This window comes from Mastomys coucha, unplaced genomic scaffold, assembly GCF_008632895.1.
Source record: "Mastomys coucha isolate ucsf_1 unplaced genomic scaffold, UCSF_Mcou_1 pScaffold8, whole genome shotgun sequence".
NCBI lineage: Eukaryota > Metazoa > Chordata > Mammalia > Rodentia > Muridae > Mastomys > Mastomys coucha.
In genome coordinates this window covers 46,438,173-46,447,010 of record NW_022196914.1, presented here as the reverse complement: position 1 = coordinate 46,447,010, position 8,838 = coordinate 46,438,173, and positions in this window count along the sequence as shown.

The following is an 8,838-nucleotide window of genomic DNA, read 5'->3' as shown; positions in this document are numbered from 1 at the left end:
TGTTTTCCCATTATGTTTCTTATCTGCTCTATTGGAATGGTACATTCTGTGCTATTGTATGCTGGAGGGATATAATTTGTTTATTTATTTTACAGGAGTTGGAGTTAAAAAATGCTTTGAGCAAGGCAGTGGTGGTACACGCCTTTAATCCCAGCACTTGGGAAGCAGAGACAGGTGGATTTCTGAGTTCGAGGCCAGCCTGGTCTACAGAGTGAGTTCCAAGACAGCCAGGGCTATACAGAGAAACCCTGTCTCAAAAAAAAAAAAAAAAAGGCTTTGAATATCAGAAGAAACTTTGGACTTGGTGCTATTAAACTTCCTTGAGATTATGAAAACTATGGGAAATTTTGAAGTTGGATTAAATGCATTTTGTGTTATGACATAAGCCTTTGGAGACCAAAGGATGGATGTCTTACCTAGGATTTCCATTGCTGTGAAAAGAAACCATGACCAAAGAACCTGTTATAAAGGACATTTGATTAGGGCTGACATACAGATTCAGAGTTTCAGTCCATTATCATCAATACTGGAGCATGGTAGCATCCAAGTATGCTTAGCATGGCATTGGAGGAACAGAGAGCTCTGCATCTTCAGTTCAAAGTAGCCAGGAGCAGACTGTCTTTGAGGTAGTTAGGAGGAGAGTCTCAAAGCCCATTCCCACAGTGATACTCTTCCTCTAACCAGGCCCCACCTCCTCCAACAAGGCTCCACCTCTTCTAAAAAGGCCTTGCCTCCTCCAACAAGGCCCTACCTCCTCCAAAAAGGCCCCACCTCCTAATGATGCTGGATCCTAGGCTAAGCATGTTCAAATCAGCAAAGTGGAAATATGATTGTTTAAATAGGAATGGTCCCTCTAGGTTCATATACTTGAGTTCTTGGCCTCTGCTTGGTGGATCTATTTTGAGAATGATTAGGAGAGTGAGCCCTGAGGTTTCAAAAGCCCATGTCCAGTCCAATCTCTTTCTTTCTCTGCCTCATATGTATGGAACAAAGTAAGGTGTTAGCTACTGTTCTAGTGCCATGCCTGCTGTGGTACTTGATAATCACTAACTAACTCTCTGAAACTATTCTCAATTAAATGCTTTTTTTTTTTTTTTAATAATTTGCCTGGTTCGTGGTATCTCTTCAAAGCAATACATAAGTAACAAAGACTCTACCCAATCTTAACTTACTGTTTTAAATTTGTTCTTTTTACCATCTACCAAATCTTACATTATTTTTTGAGAAAGAATATTCTCTATATCCACACAGTAGAAGAGCATGTGTAGGTATTAATGGTAATAACTACATGGTAATAAATAGCATGTTTGACAAAACTGCTCTGCTACATTCTACCTTCTTTATTTTTTACAAGACATTTGCTGAGAAAGGGAAATGGAGAGAGAGACAGAGACAGAAAACATTAATAATGCTAATAATGTCACCGTGGATGTAGAATCCCCTAGGTGACAAGCCTCCTGAATATAAGTAAGGCATTACCTAGATTAGGTTAACTGAGGTAAGAAGACCCTAGTAAGTGGGCAGTACTATTCTATGGGCATTCCTGAACTGAAGAAAGGAGAGAAAGAAAGCAAAGAACTGGATTCATCTCAGTGTTTCCTGCATACTGCTAGAATTTAAATTCTGCCTCAAATCCTACTGGCATGACTTCCTCACCTTCCTTACCATAACATTGGAATATATTCTTGAACTGAAGGACAAAAGAACAAGCACACACACACACACACACACACACACACACACACACACACACTTGTCCCTATTATAAAGCTTTGCAGCTACAAGTGCTGAGAGCTAAAAGACCCAGGGACAAGGTAGGAGGCAAGAATATTATTTGGCTGTTAGAATATAGCAGCTTTTAGAACAGGACAAAAGAGTCACCTAGCTTAAGTTTACTAAAATGGAGGAAAGGTTTTAGGAGAAGGTTGCTGTAGTGAATGAACTCTAAATTGAATAGTAAAGAATAAAGAAGCATTGTCCAGGTAATAGCTGGAAAACAGATATCTTTGCTAAAGGGATGACCTCTAAAAAAAGTCAGAAAATAGTGAGATCATACTAGTTCAAAGAGGCTAGAACAGAGTGTGACAAAAGGGAGCAATGAAGCCAGGAGGTCAACAAAAAGTCTGAAATAAATCTTCCTACGCAAGGTACAGAGTTTAACTTTATTCTAAAGAAATAAAAATATAAAGAACAGTAACATCACATTTTGTAACTCATGTAAAAATCATAGGACAGTATAAAACAACAATCAATTTAACAGTGTTATGTAGATGCTTGTCTATAGCAATACTGAAAATACATACATTTTTCTCAATATAAATTTTAAATAACTCCAAACATATTAACTCTATATTTCAAAATAATACATCACTACTAGTATTTTCTTAAATGAACATAAATATATAAAGTCCTTTTGTTTGTTTTGTTGTTTTGTATTTAGTAGAGTTTAAAATCTTGGCTGCATAATTTTTATAATATGCATTTTTATTATTATAATATTTTATAAATTTTAAGGAATATGGCAAAAAAGATATTGTAGGTATTGAAGAGGGGGTCTCTGGGAGGAGTTGGGGTACAAAAGGGAAACAAGAATGTGATTTAATTCTATTTACTTAAAATGTTTTTAAATGTTAACAAATTAAGATAAATTGAAATTGTGTAACTCTTCTCATCATAATGCAATAAAAGTTAAAAAAAAATCATAGGAAGGGAAGAGAAGCTCTATCATTCTGAGTGAAGTAACCCAATCACAAAAGAACACATATGGTATGCATTCTCTGATAAGTGAATATTAGTCCAGAAGCTTGGCATACCCAAGATATAATTCACAGACCACATGAAGCTCAAGAAGAAGGAAGACCAAAGTGTGGATGCTTCATTCCTTCTTAGAAGGGGGAACAAAATACTGTGGAAGGAGTTGCAGAGACTAACTATGGAGCAGAGACTGAAGGAAGGACAATCCAGAGACTTTCCCACCTGGGAATCCTTCCCACATTCAATCATCAAATCCAGACACTATTGTGGCTGCCAGCAAGTGCTGGCTGTCAGGAGCCTGATATAGCTGTCTCCTGAGAGGCTCTGCCAGTGCAGTGCCCAACTAATACAGAAGTAGAGGCTCACAGCCATCCATTGGACTGAGCACAGGGTCCCCAATGAAGGCACTAGAGAAAGGACCCAAGGAGCTGAAGGGTTTGCAGCCCCTTAGGACGAACAACAATATGAAATAACTAGTACCCTTAGAGATCCCAGGGAGTAAACCATCAACCAAAGAGTACACATGGTGGGACTCATGGCTCCAGCAGCATATGTATAGCAGAGAATGGCCTAGTTGGTCATCAGTGGGAGGAGAGGCCCTTGGTCCTGTGAAAATTCTATGCCCCAGTGTAGGAGAATGCCAGGGCCAGGAAGCTGGAGAGGGTGGGTTGGTGAACAGGGAACAGGTTTTTTTTTTTTCTGGAGGGGAAACTGGGAAAGGAGATATCATTTGAAATGTAAATAAATAAAATATCTAATAAAAATGTCTGCTATCTTAAAAAAACAGTTAAAGTTACGAGGTACATAATAGTGGTGGTGTGAAGAAAAAAAAGAACATTTAGGCAGAAATTTGTAGGGCTATTGACTTGAATGAATATGTTTAATGGAATGAGGGAAGGAAACAGATAATTGAGAATGCTGCTCACGCTCAAGTATTGTGAACAGTAATCTATTCCCTGAAATACAAGCCACAGGAGATAGAAGGTGTGTGTGTGTGTGTGTGTGTGTGTGTTTCTGTGCACTTGCAACCATGTGTGCAAGCATGCCTGTGTGTATGTGTGTGTGCACTTGAAAGCATGTGTATAAGCATGCATGTGTGTGTGTGTGTGTGTGTGTGTGTGTGTGTGTGCATGTGAGTATGTGGTATGAATTTGGTGAAGGCTAGTCAGGTAATAAACCTTAGTTTTGAATACAGTATTATAGAGATATCTATACATAATTAAAGTAATTAATTATGTTACATAAATGGATACATGTGCCTGTGGCTAAGATGAGAAGCAGTACCTAGAGGCATGGATTCAAAGATGTTGCATCAACTTTGTTGTTTTTGTTAAATAGCAAAACTGTTTATTATAAAAGAAATGAAAGAATTACCTCCTACTCTCCTCTTGAAATTTTTGGGCTACAGGATGATCCCAGGCCAATTGGAGCAGGGCTCTTTTGTAAGCATAGTTTGGAGCTCATAAATTCCAAAGCTACAAATTGGGCCCATTTCTTGTCTTTAGCTTCTAACCACAGGAAAGTACACTAGGTCAGTCAGTTCCTGGAGCAAGTTTGCATCTCCTTGAATGGTCTCCATTTTCTCATCACAACCTCAGCACAGATATCATCAGAATATTGGTTGGTCTATGTTAATGTCTATTGGGGCTAAAGGACACTAATCTTATTTGAAAGACACACTATTCTTAGGCTTGAGAATTGAAACTAAACAAGCATATGAGCTTTTCAAGTGAGAATATGATATGTGAACAAATCATTCTTTGAAGAAAGAAAGATGGCTTCATCAGTCTTGGGTATAATTATTACATCTCCTCATCTCTTAGGTGATCAGACCCTTGCTTCTAGATTACTTAAATTCTTTGTAGTACCAGGTATCTGTGAAAGTTCTCTTCCATCTGACACTAAGGATCAGTATGTTCATTGTACAAATTGAAAATAGTACTTATGTTGAACCTGAAATTCCTCAGAAAACAGAGGAAAGAGAACTTTCTATGGATCTGAGCACCAAAGCATTGAGCAGCTTGGGCAGAGTTCAGTATTCTCAGGCCTCACATCATGTTTTAATACATTGATTCATCCTTTCTGTTGTTTTCCATCCCCCTTGCTTTGAATCTGAATTTCACTCATCCATGTCTCATTTCAGCAGAAGCCTCCTAGATGATTTCTGTGTTTCCACTCTATTAATTGTCACTTTACCAATTCTACATAATTTTTCCAAATGCCTTTCTGTGCTACCTCCCTTTTATGATACAAAGTGTATGCCATAGAACCTGGCTTCTTGAGAAATTGATTCAAATTGTTCATCTGGCATTTCAAGTTTCCTCCATACAAGAAGATAGACTAACTTTCCATTTAACAGCCACCATCTCCTCTCAGTGTCTTTCCTGTTACCTACTTGTATTTCTACATTTTTATTCTTCTTAAGCCTGCCATTCTCTCTGAATTCCAGTATAAATACTGACTTTCATTCAAGTTACATCCTTCTAGCGCATTTAAAAAAAATTGGTAATTAGCCACTTACTACTTTTATCCTTTCCTTAATACCTAAAATGCTCATATCCACTGAATTACAATGTAAAAGCTAGAAGAAATGGCAAAGTCACTTGGCACACAATCTTCCCAAACAAATGTATAAACTGAGCCCTCTCAAGTCAAATTGACTTCATGAGTCCACTCTGTATAATCTTATAGTTTATGTATGTTTTGTTAGGCTTGCCGTACTTGCATTACAGTAATAGTAAATGCTTCTCTAGCTGCCTATTGTCTCTTTGATATGTTTCTCAGCAGCCAGCAAGCACCCTGTAGAAAAAAATCCAAACTGAGCCCATTGGTCCTTTTAAACTACTTTCACTGCTCCAAGAAACCTAATGCTAAGCTATCTGAAGATTTACACATTTCATTTTCTATTTTTTTTCTTTTCCAAATTTGAATTTTTATTCTCTTACCGTCTTTGAAGTAAGTACACATGGTCAAAATAGAGAGTTCCCTTGACTGGTAATATTGAATCTGTCTGAGGAGAGGGACGATGCACAGGATGGTACCATGTCACTGCTGTTGGGAGTGAATCCTATGCCTATGGACTTTAATAATGTGATGTGCAGCCAGTGGGAGGTTTCCCAGCAGCCAGTGGGGGGTTTCCCAGCAGGGCAGATCTCTTTGCTCCTGAGAAGGCTCATGCAAAGCAGCCTTGGGAGGTCCTTGTTACTCAGTGGATTTCAAAGGAAATGAAGCTTACTAGGCATCTCTGAGGATACTGATATCAAAAAGTACATATATTGAAACAAAAGAACTTGCCAAAGCTCTCTTCCAGGTGCCCACGGATTTTCAGCTCTAAATGATTTATTATACCAGAATTCTCTTTTTTAAAAAAACAACAGGACAAAGCCATTCATACTCCATTCTATCTATATTATGTATAATTGTTGCTGTGATAAAATATAAAATACTATCCAAATCTAAGATGCTATATTATGAAGCAATTTGTTTGGTAGTGGTTTGTTTGTATAACCTCTTAAAATATTTTTAATCAAAATTTATTTATATAGGATATATTTTAAACCCAGACATTTATCTGTTTAGTTCATAGTCATAGCTAACACAACAATAAATGTCAATTTCTAAACAAACAGCTCACACTTGCTCAATACAAATAGTATAAATTAATGCTTAAAATTTTAGTGTGTTTAATAAAAGCTTAATAGTTTTGGACTTTTATTTCCTGGCACAATTAACTTCCAGAGTATCTGAGCACATGTGAAAGTGATGGCCTTTAAATATGGCCAACTCTTTATATCCACTGTTTATAACTTGCCTGAGCCATTGAGGACAAAATAATCCCTTTAAATCAAGATGACACAAAAAAGGCTAGGGAGGGAGATTGGCTTAATGCCACAAGAAAGTGATTTGTCTTCCCCACCAAAATAAACTAAACAAAAAGCAGGAAAAAACAGCTGGGAAATATAAAATTAAAACAATCTACAAATAAAGTGGAGATTGACCAAAGGAAAAGATATGATTAAGAATGAAAAAATCAAAAAGGAAAAGACAAAATGGTTCAAGTATTTTCATTTAGTTAAAATAATTTAACTAGTAACAATCTCTACATAAAATGAGAATGATTGGGCAAATATGCAATTCTTTATAATGGGGTTGAGATTTGTAGAGTTTCCAATCTTGAAATTGATGAGTATTTGTAAGAAACACTATGGCAGATTAAAAGGCGAAGGTAGAGCGAGTAAACCTCCGCCTGCATTGTGTGATGTCTGCACAGACCACATGAGGTGAGCAGTCTCACTACTCAAACAGGGCTAAAACCACATGAGCAGACCCAACCTAGACGAAGAGACTCTCTTAGTGCACTAGTTGGCGTGGAACTGGAGGCACAGAGGTTCAGCAGCTCAAAGGTTCTTACCAAGCAGAAGAAAGGACACACATTTCTACAGAAACCTGCCTCCACAATGAAGCCTTCGGTCTGGCTTAAGGCAAAAGAATGGAGGGTGCTCCATCTCAGAGGACATAGAAAGGAAAACAAGGAGGATGAACGTATACCAACTATTCTTGTGGTAACATTTTGCTCAGGATTTACAAATTAATTAAAGCCCAGAAGAAAATTACAATGGGCAGATAAAACTGGTCATTTATGAAAACTGCAGTAATTATTATCAAAATGTGGGTGCTGGGAGTGATGTAGACTTAGAGGGAAAGGTGAATTGCTATAGTTTTATATTATACTTTATAATGAATGAAACATGTCATTCTGACTAAATAGCATAAGCAAATGAAAAAGCAAGCAACCTGAGCAAATTTTACATGGACACAAATGATTTTGTCTATTAGAACCTCTGTAATAAAATGTCAGAGACTAGGTGGTTTAAACAATAAAAATGTACTTTTCCAGAGTCTTATAAGGGATGAGTCAATAATGTGAACATCCGCAGGCTTCCGATGTTCCTCCCCTGGCTTAGCAGGTGGCATTCCCTTACTTTCACATCTCTCTTCTGTATGTTCTGTCTGATCCCTTGCCCCTTCTTCTTACAATAACACTAATTATATTACAAGAACATTAATTATATTAAAAGAAAGCCCATCCTTATAGCCAAGATCATAACTCTAAGTATAGTCACACTTTAAAGTACTGTGGGTTACAAATTTCAATATATGAATTTGGGGGTGTCACACAATTCAGTTCATAACAGTTATAAAGTTCCATGTGTGCTCAGGTATTCTTGAAAGTCAGCTGCACAAAGAAATTGGAAGTAAGTGTCAGAAAACTATTAAGCTTTAAATACACTAAAACTTTAAACACTGATTTATAACATTTGTATTAGGCAAGTGTGAACTGTTGGCTTGGGAATTGACATTTACTGTTGTGCTTGGCAGTAACTATAGACTAAATAGATGAATATATGGTAAATACTTATGTTTGAGAGGAACTTCAGGAAGGCAGCTTATGAAAATAACTTAGATACAATTTATTTTTGCTTACTACCTTATAGTAATCCTAGTAAACATACTAGGTGGGAGCATAAGTTATTATGAAGCTCCCAGTATACTTTCATCTTTTCTTTCTTCGTATACTAGTAAATTATTTTTGGTCTACAGATCCGATATTACATCCACATTTGTGCTTTACATGACTCAGTCTTTTTAGCATTGAACCTATGTAATCATTCTTCCATAAAAAAGAAGCCTTGACTTTTAAATACACGGAATACAACCTAAGTTCTATGAAATTAATTTATTTGATAGTGTTATTGTTTCAATACAAACAAGTTAGAATTCTATAATGTGTATGATAAGAAAAAAATGTCAGTAAATATGGTAAAATAAGGATCTCTAATTTTTTCTTCTCTACATAAACTGTGAGAGCAATGTTGAAATTGTCAGAGGAGCTTTTTCAAAATTCTGAAAATTAAACAAATGTTTAGAATAAACCAAGATATCTGTATCTTGATAAGAAGACAAGTCAATACAAAAAGGCATACACACATACACACACATACACACACACACACATACACACACACACACACTCACACACACACACTCACACACACACACACATACACACACACATACACACAC